Source organism: Carcharhinus amblyrhynchos, chromosome 3 (genome assembly GCF_965287045.1).
Source record: "Carcharhinus amblyrhynchos chromosome 3, sCarAmb.v2.hapA, whole genome shotgun sequence".
NCBI lineage: Eukaryota > Metazoa > Chordata > Chondrichthyes > Carcharhiniformes > Carcharhinidae > Carcharhinus > Carcharhinus amblyrhynchos.
In genome coordinates, this window is record NC_137326.1 from 74,133,304 (window position 1) to 74,146,904 (window position 13,601).

A 13,601-nucleotide genomic window follows, 5' to 3' on the forward strand; every position below is an offset into this window, starting at 1 on the left:
TACATTTATCATAGAGTCCCTACAATGCTGAAAGAGGTAATTCAGCCCATCAAGTCTCTCTCACAGAGCATCTTACCCAGGCCCACCCCATCTCAGTAACCCGCTAACCCCCCTAACCTACATACCATGGTACACTAAGGGGCAATTTAGTATGGCCAGTCAACCTAACGCGCACATCTTTGGAGTGTGGGAAGAAACCAGAGCACCTTGAGGAAACCCACGCAGACATAGGGAGAACGTGCAAGGCTGGACCCAAGGCTGGAACTGAACCCGGGTCCCTGGCACTGTGAGGCAGCAGTGCTAACACTACGCCGATCAAATATGTTGGCAGTCTGGACTTGACACCCTCTCATCACAGTTCTTGAGCTGTCCTGCAGCTGCTAATCTGATGGATTATCAGATTTCCAGAGCTCCAGCCCCATTTCAAAACCTCCAACTGGTGCAAGCCTCAAAAAGGCAACTTTCAGTGGCTTGCACCAGTTGAAAAGCCCAGTGAGAGATCCATCATCAAGTGCAAATAATAATAATCTGAATCCCTCTAGAAGAGCCCAAGTCATCAGCACAAATGAAGAGGAAGGAGTGTTTAGCAGTAATAAGGGAAAAGCAGTTGGAGGAGATGGTTTTCTTTTCATTGATGCAACTCAAAGTTACTGCAATAGCTGCTGAAATAGTACATTGTTACTACAGAATGGGGATGCATCCCAAATGCAGGTTGGAGACAATGGTCATTGGCATACTCATACCGGGCAAGTAGACCAACAACCCAGAAAACTATAGGGCAATTATCCTCTGGATAATCAGCAATATGCTAAGTCAACAATCCCCAAAGAACAAGCAAGGTTCTGACAGCTGCAGCAAAGTGCGATTCCCACTCAGCTCACATTTCTGGGGAAATCCAATGCTGCAGTTTTTGTAAGCCTGTTGTCAGCCTAAAACATGGTCTGTATTAAGGGACTGGTGCTGAAATTTGCAAGGCTGACCCCCTGCCCTTTGAGTGAAGAAGTTCCTCCTCAACTCCATTCTAAACTCCCCCACGCCCGCCTTATTTTGAGGCTGTGCCCTCTAGTCCTGCTATCCTTTCTAAGCAGGAAGAATCTCTCTACCTCTACCCTATCCATCCCCTTCATTATCTTATATGTCTCTATAAGATTCTCCCTCAGCCTTCTAAGCTGCAACGAGTACAGACCCAGTCTATTTAGTCTCTCTTCATAGGCCAACCCCCTCATCTCCGGTATCAGCCTAGTGAACCTCCTCTGCACTCCCTCCAAGGCTAAAATATGCTTGCGCAAGTGCGGCGACCAAAACTGCAAACAGTACTCCAGCTGCAGCCTCACCAGTGCCCTGTACAGTTGCAGCAACTGCTTTTATATTCTATCCCCCTCGCTATAAAGGCCAGCATTCCATTCACCTTCTTGATCACGTGCTGCACCTGCAGACTGGGTTTTTGCGACTCATGCACAAGGACCCCCAGGTCCCTCTGCACCGTAGCATGCTGCAGCTTTTCGCCTTTTAAATAATAATCCCTCCTACTATTATTTCTACCAAAGTGGATAACCCCACATTTGCTAACATTATACTCCATCTGCCAGGTCCTTGCCCACTCGCTCAGCCTATCAAGATCTCTCTGTAGACTTTACTGAGTCTTTACAGACTTTATAGAGCCTCCCCCTAAATGTATCGTTATTACTCACCTCAAAGGTAGTACTATTGTGTTAGCAGTGGTAATGTCATTGCACTAGTAATCCAGAGGCCCAGGTTAATATCATAGTGACATGGGTTCAAATCCCATCATGGGAGCTGGTGGAATTTAACTGAATTAATCAATCTGGAAGTGAAAGCTAATCTCAATAACAATGACCATAACAACAAAACGCATCTAGTACACAAATGCCCTTTAGTAAAGGAAATGTGTCCTCTGAAATGACCTATCAAGCCCCTCAGTTCAAGGGCAATTAGGGATGGGCAACAAATGCTGTAAACACCCATATTCCATGAAAGAATAAAGAAATAAAAATAACTCCCTGTGATAGCAAATTCCACATTTTCATCACTCTCTGGGTAAAAGGTTTCTTCCAAATTGCTGATTTAAATTTCTTGGTTTCTATCCTATATTGATGGCTTCTAACTTTAATATAGCATTATATAGTTATTATATGTTATATTAATGGGGAGATCTTGTGACGCGGGGGTTAGCATCCTTGTCTCTGAGCCAGAGGCTGCAGGTTCAAGTCCCACCCTAGGATTTGATGGTCAGTGAAGATGCACTCACAATGCAGCCAAATAGGTTGATTATCAATCCACTAATCCTTCCAACACATACCAAGGGTAGGCAGTAAAAGGAGTGGGAGAAATTTCTGGTCAGCTACGTGATGGAAAAAAAAAATTGGAGCCTCTACCATTATTATCCAGGCGACAACATGCCTGGAAAAGTGCCGGTCACCACAGACACCCTGGGGCCCTATTGGCTCAATGGGCTGAATGGTTGGTGTGGATCAGATTGGTGCCAACAACAGGGCTTGATCCCCATTCTGGCTGGGGTGGATTAGGGACCTGGTTGGATGGCTGGTTTGTGGTGCAGAGCAATGATTGAGGTTACTCATGAATGCCCTGCCTTTTCAACTTTGCCCCCCCGCAGGGGTGATCTTCCAATTAAATCACCACCAGTCAACTCTCCCACACAAAGAGGGGAGCAGCTGGTGGTCATCTGGGACTATTGCAACTTCACCATAGTACATCTTCATAGTTCTGGTATCATGCTGATGAATGTTTGCACCCTCTCCAATGCTTTTATATCTTTTTTATAATAAGGCAAGTGGAACTGTTCACACACCCTCCATGTATGGTCTAACCAGGAGTAGAAACAAGGTTTGAATTCTCACCCTGTAAAAATGAATCAGAGTGCTTGGTCTGCTTCTGTTCACGCTTTATTGACTCTGGTGATTTGTGCTTTTACATTTCCAAATCCCTGTACCCCATTTTCACATAATTCTCCTTACTTTCCTTATCAAAATACAGTGCGTCACACTTAACTATGTAGAAATTCATTACCTAATGATATACAAGTTCAGCCAATTCATTGGGTTTTTGTTTGCAGTTGTACTCGCACATTAAATGTTAATAATTTATGTACGTAAATACCCAAATCCTCTTGCTTCATCACCCATCATTTAGTAAGAGTATCGAGTGTCTTCCCTTGATCCAAAATAGATGACATCAGCCTTTCTCACCTTGAACTCCATTTATCAGAGCTCTGCCTACTCACTTGATCGATTAAGGTCCTCCTATAATTTCCTGCTCACCTCTGCATGATTTTCTGTGCCTCCTTACTGAGTGTCATCTGCAATCTGGGACTTACAAATCTCTACACCTTCATTCAAGTCATTGGTAAATATAGCGAAGAGTTGAAGGCCCAAATGCAAATCCATGAAGAACACCACTCATCATGTCAAACCAAACAGACTTTACTCTGACTCGCTGGCTCCAATCTTCCAACCAATTTAAAAACACCTATTGCAAAGTTGCTTCCGATCCTGTACTGTTTGATTTTTGCTAACAGACTTTTACATGTGTTAATGATTGACTATTAACACAACACAATTACACCAGAGTGGGTGTGAAGCAACTGATTTATAACTCCAATATCCAACCCTACCCAAACCGTGGAGTAAATACAAAAATAAAAGCCAAATAATGCGGATGCTGGAAATCTGTAATAAAAACAGGAAGTGCTGGAATACTCAGTGAAAAATTGTGAAAATGGGAGTGGCAGATTTAGGCTCAGACGTTTGGCAACTCAATGCCTTTTCACATCCCCATACCCCAGCAATGTCCCTTCACATTCCATATACCTCCTTAATGTCCTATCACGTTCTGCATACCCTCTCAGGGTCCCCTCATATTCTGCATACCCTCTCAGGGTCCCCTCATATTCTCCATCCCCTTTCAATGCCCTTTCACATTCCTTATATATCCCCTCAATGCCCCTCATATTCCACCATGCTCCAGTAAAAGTGGCAGGCTGGACCAGATTCTGGGTATCTTGTGCCCATTCCCATTACCAGCAATATTTACCAGCAGGGGATGAGCCTGAGTATGTTTTTCCCTTGCCAGCTCCATTGTGGGCAGTTGAAACCACACTGCCCAAAACTTGAGTGCCCCTTCAGTAAGCAGACATGGTTCATGCCCAGAAGATCCCAAAGCCACAGGGAAAACCCTGTCCCAAAAAAAACAGTCACCTGCTCCTGAATTTCATTCATTGGCAGTCTTTAAATACAAAAATAGATGTTCTTACAATTGTTAGAAGCTGCATCATAAGATGATGTGTTTTACTGAAGTGTTTGATTATATGGCTCTGTACTACAAAGATAAGTTTGACCATTAATAATAATAAACTAGAAATCTCCAACAGTGTATTTCCATTTGGTAAAGAGCTCTCATGCATTCAAAACTAAAAAAGTACCATTTAGGGTGTGGAATGATTTTAATGCCAAAAATTCTTTAAAAATGAAAAAGAATTCAGCAGATTTCACTTGGGAAAATAAAAGCTCCTACCTGTTCTTAGACAGAATTTTCCCAAAGATTGGCAAAAAGTCAGGATCTGACTGAAAGTCTCTCTTTCTGACTGAAAGAAACAGTCTCTCCAGATCTTCTGGCACTTTATGAAAGAAAGGGGGTGGGGGGGCGGTGTTTTGCACCATCATTCTTGAGGGCCAGGGCCTAAAGATATCGGCAAGGCCCATTCCAGAGAGATTGGGGTGCTGTTTGTCAAGGGCATCCCAATCTCAAAGTTATAGTTAAAGACCCCCCCTTCCCCTGGCATTGGGACATCACAGACCCTCTTCACCAAAGCAGGCATCACTCCCCACCATAATGGGAAGCCCCCAGAGGAGTTTTCTAAGAGGACCCACTCCAGGCAGGGCCCAGCCAATTTCTCTATCACCTCGGAGCTCCTAGCATAGTTACCATATCTGGTTTCTACCGGCAGAGATGTGGGGGGCGGGGAGGAGGTGGGAAAAACATATGGGGTACCCAGAAGCTATAGTGTAAAGTCATTTCTGCATATATAAGTATATTTTAATTGATAGAAATCAGATTTACACACATGCACCCTGGGCATTCTCTCTTCCACCTTCTTCCTTCGGGAAAAAGATACAAAAGTCTGAGGTCATGTACCAACCGAGTCAAGAACAGCTTCTTCCCTGCCGCTATTAGACTTTTGAATGGACTTACCTTGCATTAAGTTGAACTTTCTCTACATCTAGCTATGACTGTAACACTACATTTTGCACTCTCTCGTTTCCTTTTCTATGAACGGTATGTTTTGGCTGTATAGCACGCAAGAAACAATACTTTATAGTAATAAATCAAATCAAATTTCATTGGGCATAAGCCTGATTATGTCACTGGTAGGGGGTGGGGGGGGGAATCTCAGACCTCCCTGGCACAAATCCCATTATAACCCTCGTGACTGTTAGTGGCCATAACGTGATTTGTGTCCACAGAAAATGGAGCCAAAGAATTGACCCGTCTGGATTGCTTTGATTGATCAAACATCTGGTATAACTTAGAAAAATTACCCTTTTTTTTCCACTTTCAATAGACACCATTGTTTACACTTCCCATGGTTTGTTATTACAACTAAGCTTTATTATGAATGCTTGGCTGAGTTTTAAGAGCACAAGATCCACTTACTTATTTCTGCAGAGGTACTGTGTTCATATTTGGACTAACAGTATTATGAGATTATTGAAGGATTATCTGCATTTGATGTAGTTTGTGAAATTGACTTTTTTTTTACAACTAATAGAGGTTTATTTTATAACTACATTGTTTTAAAGTGGATTTTATGAATAAGTTTTTTTAATCAGAGGTTTTTTGAGTGAGAGCTCTTTTAGAATGTTGGAAGTTTAATTTTTATTATTTCTATTTCAAATGCATGGCTCCTGAGGTCTAGCCATAGTGAGTGAGTATGAAGGATACATAGGTTACATGGAAGGATGGGGGAAATGAGAGGAAAGGAAGAAATGGGGGAGCATGAGAAATATTAAAGAACATGGGGCTATGAGAGGTTGAGGGCTGAGGGGATGAGGAGGGTATACAGGGGATCACAGAGGGGTGCATGAGTGGTGAGGGGAGAGGGATCGATGGCTCTCCCATCATCAGAAAAAGTGGGTCTGTGTCTTTGGAAGAGGTTGCTGTTCTAATCTGCTGGCCTCACCATCTACCTGCCTTCCTAGTCACCCCAGGTCTATGAGAATAGTGAGTCTGCCTCCAGGAGCCAAACTCCATCTCGTCTCTGCCTCCCCAAACAAATAGATGATGAGTGGGAGCCTTTTTAATGGAGGTGGTTCTGCCAGGTTGGGATGTTTACCACCTCCTCCACGAAAATCCAGCCCTTGGTGTTCTGATGCAATGGTATCCTCTATGTTACTGGGAGTTAAGATGTGTTAGTTGGGAGAAGAACAATGAGTAATATTAAATCAGCAGCAATGGGAATTTGCAGGCTTGAGATGGAGGAGGGGAGAAACGAAGAAAATGGAGATTGTAACAGGAGATAAACCAGTTGAAAGTTATTTTTTCCTTTATTTTTTCATGGAATGTGGACATGGCCAGCATTTGAAGCCCACCCTAACTTCCTTCAAACCAAGTGACTTGCCAGGTCACCTTAGAGGGAAGTTAAGAGGCAACCACATTGATTTAGAGTCACAGGCAGGCCAGACCGGGTAAGGATGGCAAATTTCCTTCTGCCAATCAATGATAATTGTCACTATAACTATGACTGCTTTTCAATTCCTACCAGCTGCCATGGTGGGGCTTGAGGCATTGTCCTCACAGCATTAGCTTTGGGGAAGAGGAGAGAAAGTTCTTGGACATAAGTTTAATTTCTCCAATCTGGTTGAATTTCAAGTAACTAATTGCCTTTTAGTTGGCGACTCACTGAGGGCCTAAAGGCTATTTTTTTTTTACAAGGGCAGAACATTAAATTGCAGCAGGTGTGCACACTCATGGAAAAAATACACAAGCCCATTTTCCTTTATCGCTTAGCAACAGGTTTATCCTCATTTACAACGGCCATGTTTACCATTGCATAGTAAGGTGAAATCTGCTAATCACAGGTTCAGGCGTTTGATTATAATTTCTACCCTGGATCCACCCTTCTCGCTTGGTACTAGGAGGTACAGGTATGTATATCCAGTGCTGTTAAATGTGTATCCTTATCAGCCGGAGGCCTGAATTCATAGGCCTGAACTTGAAAGGTGTTGTTTTTTCCCAACTGAAGATCATCGTATTTACTCAAGCTCGATTAAAAATTTGCAGACTTCAGCTAGGAATAGTTTCAATAAAGAAAGTTTTCTATTAACCAACTGAATAGGAAATACAAGCAAAAAAAGAGATTAAAAGGGGAGTGGGGGGAACACAGCCAATGTAGAAGTACAAAATACGACAGGCTCATGGCATCCGAAAAAGAGCTTCAACATTATGTGCATGAAGTTTTACCTCCAGATTCACTCATAACCTTCACTCAGTATTGAATTTGCTTCCATCATCCCTTCAGGCCATGTATTCTGGAGCAAAACAGTTCACTGCATAAAAATTTTGTTCCATACCTTGCCTCTGCTCATCTTAAATTTGCATCATCTGATGAGAGAGCCATCTGCCAGTTTCCCCATACTGTATCAAGGTTTTGAACACCGCTATTAAATCTTCCTTTCACCTCTAAGGAAAAACATCCCAGCTTCTCCAGTCTCTCCACATATCTGAAAACCAGATATTTTTCTGGTAAATCTCTTCTGCCTTGACACACTAAAGTTTGGCATCCATAATTGGAGAATTTAGGGTGAATTTTGCTGTCCGCCTGCCACAGGAATCTGAGCGGGCAAGGGATGAACCATGGCAAGGTCTGTTGACTTCCAGCAGGATTTTCCAGTTCCTGGGCGAGCAAGGCTGGAGAATCTCGTCCTACGTTTCAACTGAATCTAAACTGGTATTGCTGGGACCTGACTGGTTGTTAGGCTGGTTTAGCATAACTTCCTTCCTTTTGAATTCTATGTCTCTACTTCTAAAAACTTGGATCTGGCAGGGTTCTTTTCCTGCCATCTTCAAAGATGTGTGTACACATTCCACAGTTTAAAACTGTGCCATTTAGGTTCTATTGCCTTGCTTCATTCTTGCTATTAAAGTCCATTAAGAACCTTTTTTTGGGGGAAGGTTCTAAGCTGGATCAGAGTGTCAGGACAGTTGCTACAGAGATATCTGGCTTGTGTTATTTATGGTGGTGTTGCTTCTTGATCCTTTGCTGTTGGCTCTTCCTACTCAGAAGGAAAAAAAGCACAATTCGAACCAGTATTCTTATTTCTCCATTTTATTGGAGTCCCATTTTAAAGTATTCAAGACTGATTCAGACCAGCATTCTTATTTCACCCTTTTACTGTGTTTTCCTCTTGGATATGAAGCAGAGTTCACCAAATACTGCACTGTTCATCCATCAATTGATCTCAGATTAAGTGTGGCAATGGACTGAATCTAAGTAAATCACATAGCAGAGGAAAATAAACTACCAAAGGTACCTCCCAGCCTGTAGCTGTGAGTGCAGAGGGAGGAACACAGCATTGAATGCCTGCTGTCTTAGAAGCAAAGTGTGGAGAGGACCTCTTTCTCTGACAATGCTCCAGTGTCCATGTATCAATGGATATTATAATGGACGGGGACAATGAGATATGGATGAATAACTTTGAACATACTCAGATGGTTGGAGCAGTGAGGTTAATGGAGAAACAGATGACTGAGCATAAAGTGACGGCTAAAGAGAATGGGATGGTTGCACATCAGGAGAGAGACTTTGCAAAATGATTTGCCTGGATTGAGATTGTTGCATGTCGACAGGGAGTTACCACAAAGTGAAAGGTAATGAGGTGCCACTCTTGTAGGTTAAAGTCAAACATAATGCAAGTTTATTTAAGAGACGTTACTTGTTCCAAATCCGAGATCCACACTTTGCTTCCAAAACAGCAGGCATTCAATGCTGCGTTCCTCTCTCTGCACTCACAGCTACAGGCTGGGAGGTACCTTTGTTAGTTTGTTTTTCTCTGCTATGTGATTTACTTAGATTCAGTCCGTTGCCACATTTAATCTGAGATCAATTGATGGATGAACAGTGCAGTATTTGGTGAACTCTGCTTCATATCCAAAGTCTCAGATCAAAAGTCTGAGAATCCTCTACTAACATCACTGCAGCTCATGTGGCATCATACCAGCAGAGATGTAATCACTTTAAATACATAACAGTGGTGCAAAATAAGATGACTGGGCAGAAAGATATCACAGGATATAACAAGATGGATGACTTCAATGAGATGAATGGGGACAACCTGAGATGGTTAAGTATAATTGAATTAATTCACACAAAGAGATGACACCACAAAATGCCACGGATCATAAGAACATAAGAACTAGGAGCAGGAGTTGGCCATTTGACCCCTGTAGCCTGCTCTGCCATTCAATAAGATCATGGCTGATCTTTTTGTGGACTCAGCACCACTTGCCCACCCACTCACCATAACCCTCAATTCCTTAACTGTTCGAAAATCTATCATTATCTGAAAAACATTCAACAAGGGAGCCTTAACTGCTTCACTGGGCAGGGAATTCCAGAGATTCACATTCCTTTGGGTGAATAGGTTTCTCCTCAACTCAAACCTAAATCTGCTCCCCTTACTTTGAGGCCATGCCCCATAGTTCTGGTTTCATCTGCCAATGGAAACAACCTCCCTGCTTCTATTTTATATGTTTCTATAAGATCCCCCTTCATTCTTCTAAATTCCGATATGTATAGTCTATTCAGTTTGTCCTTATAAGCCAACCCTCTCAATTCCGGAATCAACCTAGTGAATCTCCTCTGCACCCCCTCCAGTGCCAGTATATCCTTTCTCAAGTAAGGAGACCAAAACTGTACACAGTATTCCAGATGTGGTCTCACCAGCTGCAACATTACCTCCCTGTTTTCAAACTCCTTCTCTCTAGCAATGAAAGATAAAATTCCATTTGCCTTCTTAATTACCTGCTGCACTTGCAAACCAACTTTTTGTGATTCATACACAAGGACCCAGGTCCCTCTGCACAGCAGCATGCTGCAATTTTCTACCATTTGAATAATAGTCCATTTTGCTGTTATCCCTACCAAATGGATGACCTCACATTTACCAACATTGTACTCCATCTGCCAGACCCTCGCCCCACTTACTTAGATTATCTATATTCCTTTGCAGACATTCAGTGTCCTCTGGACACTTTGCTCTGCCGCTCATCCTAGTGTCATCTGCAAATTTTGACACACTACACTTGGTCTAAATCAACTCCAAATCATCTACGTAAATTGCAAACATTTACAGTCCCAACATTAATCCCTGAGGCACACCAGTAGTCACTGATCACCAATCAGAAAAACATCCTTTTATCTCCACTTTTTGCCTTCTGTTAGTTAACCAGTCCCCTACCTATGCTAATACATTACCCGTAACGCCGTGCACCCTTATCTTATGAGATGTCTAGATACAGTAAGAGAACTAGGCACAACGGGATAGTTCAAGACAATGAGACAAATGACTAAAAATGAGTTGAACAGAGACAGTGAGCTGACCAGGACAATAAAAATGCTGGTCATAGGAGGTGGCTGGCCATGCAATGGCTATAAAGAATGGTGTTTCTGGGCCTGATGATATGACTGGGCACAATGAAGAATCTGCACACAATGTTGCAAGCAATGAGGGGTCTCATAGGATCCTACGGTGCATAAGGAGGCCATGTGGCCCATCAAGCCTGCGCTGGCAATGATCCCACCCAGGCCCTACGTCCATAACCCCATGCATTTACCTTAGCTAGTCCCCGACACTAAGGAGCAATTTTGGATGGTCAATCCACTTATCTTTGGACTGCGGAAGGAAACCAAAGCACCCAGAGGAAACCCACGCAGACACGGAGAGAATGTGCAAACTCTGCACAGACAGTGACCCAAGCCAGGAATCGAAGTAAAGCAGCAGGGCTAACCACTGTGCCACCATGCTGCCCCCTAGTCTCAACATGACAAGATGGAGAACATGATGGCTTTGCACAAAGATATGGACAAACACAATGGAATGACCAAACACGTCGAATTAGTCAGGTGCAGTGAGATGACAATGGAAAGTGAGATAACAGAATAAAATGAGAAGGTCGGGTGCAGCAGGATGGCCAGACACAATGAGATGACGAGGCACCATGAAATTCCTTAGAATTACACTGAAGATACAGCATAGAAACAGGCAGTTCAGCTCGATCAGTCCATCTGAGCATTCAAAGCTCTGCTCAAAATTTCTCCCTTTGCCCATCTAACTCCAACAACTTAAACATCCATTCCTTCTCCCACATATGATTATCAAGCTTCCCTTTAAATGCAACAGTATAATTTGCCTTAATTATGTCCTGGTGTAGCAACTTCCACATTCGCACCACACTCTGGGTAAAGAGGTTTCTCCTGAATTCCCTATTGGGTTTCTTGGTGACTACCTTATATTGATGACATCTAGCTTTGCTCTTCCCCACAAGTGGAAACACATTCTCTATGCCTTCTTGATCAAACTATTTAATGATTTTAAAGACTCTGTTTTGTCACCCCTCATGCCTTCCCTTCACAGTGCCTCTGTATCCTTTACAAAAGACAATGAAGTGAACACTCCAATTGTGCTCTAACCAAGGTTTGATACAAGTTTGGCATATCTTTGTGCCAAGCCATTATGTTCTCCATCTTGCCAAGTTGAGACTAGGGGGCAGCATGGTGGCATAGTGGTTAGCCCACCTGCCTTACAGCACCCAGAGACCCAGGTTCGATTCCTGGCTTGGGTCACTATGTAGAGTTTGCACATTCTCCCCATGTCTGTGTGGGTTTCCTCTGGGTGTTTTGGTTTCCTTCCACAGTCCAAAGATAGGTGGATTAACCATGCAAAATTGTTCCTTAGTGTCGGGGAACTAGCTATAAAATCAATTTATACTTCGCAATTCTATCTCCTAGAAATAAATCTCAGTGTGTAGTTCATTTTTTTAAAATGGTTTTCTTAGTTAATGCCTGCCACAACTTCCAGTAATTTCTGTATTTCTACTCCTTTGTTCCTTGGTTCATCTGCTCTATTTAGATTCACGTTCACAAAAGAATATGAGTATACGCATTAGGAAGAGAGATCATTCAGCCCATTGAGCCTGCTCTGCCATTCAATAAGATCACGGCTGATCTGACCATTGGCTCAACTCCACCTTCTGCCTATCACAATGACCTTTGACTCCTTCATTGGTCAAGAATCTATCTACTTCTGCCTCTGAATAAAATAAGATTTCTGGATGCAATAACATCTATAGAAACAATGATATGGCAGGACACCGAGAGGCAGAAGGACACCACGTTTGATAGGATTGACTGGTTCATTGATTCTTGTACATTTGCTTGGTTGCTTAAGTGAAGCAAGAGAACTGACATTACTGAATATTCCAGAAAGGATCTAGGAAAGACCATGTGTTTTGGAAATCCTGTAAATTCTGAGATAGTTTGAATTATTATGAATAAATATTTAGATCTAGATCCATCTCTACATTGTTCTGAGATAAACATAATATTCAGAAGCCTGATAAATATACAACATATCCTTCCTCACCTAATTCATTCAGCATAAACCCCTATTCTCTCCTCCCTCGTATGGGTGTTTAACAGTCTCAAAAATGTACCCATAGTAGTAGTCATTACATCTCCTCCCTGTGGTAACGAGTTCCACATTCTCACCACTCTCTGGGTAAAATGTTTCCTCAGGATTCTCTATTTGATTTTTTTGATGATAATCTTATAATGATGGCCTTTAATTTTGTTCTTCACCATAAGTCAAACTTAAAACATAAAGCTAGCATTCTCTATTGCGCAGAATTCTCCAAAAAAGTATTCATGCCTTCAATTTTCAGTTTGTCAATTTTTCCTTCCAGCCTGAAATGAGGTACTGGGCACAGTTTTCGGACCCACACACTGAGTGGAAATTCCTAACCAAGCTCAACAGACCTTTAAATGGTCTGCCAAATTTTTTGCTTCGTCAGCTATGATTCCAATAACCGGACAGGAAATTTCTGGCCATTATCTCAGGCCCTTCAGCTTCTCCTTTGTTGTTCTCTCAACGTGGTCTTTGACTTTCATATGGGCAGGTAGAAGGGCCTTGATTTAACATTTAACCCAAAAAGATGGAATCTCTCTGACAGCACTGCACTCCCTCAGTACTGCACTCAAGTGCCAGTCAGGATAATGCATTACAGTCTCGGGTCCAAAACCCACATGATTTGGAAGCAAGAGTGCTACTGTACTGAGCGACGTGGTCATCTCTTTTGAGTATCAGGAAGAAAGAAGAAAATATGGGACAGCACAACATATGGGAGCTCAAAGAAAGAGAACAAAAACAAAATCCACAGATTTTAAAAAAACACAAAAAGAAGTTTGATATAAAGCAATTTTCCTGTTCTTAAGATGCGCAAAGTGCTTCAAAGCCAATAAAATACTGCTGAAGCATTGCAATGCAGCTAAATACAGCAGCCAATATGCA

General features: G+C 42.4%; 1 protein-coding gene across 3 annotated transcripts in view; it reads right to left on the minus strand.

Annotated features, from left to right (window-relative positions):
- Positions 1 to 13,601, minus strand: part of dzip1l (DAZ interacting zinc finger protein 1-like) — a 118,092-nt gene that overhangs the window by 15,119 nt on the left and 89,372 nt on the right. The window lies entirely within an intron of this gene.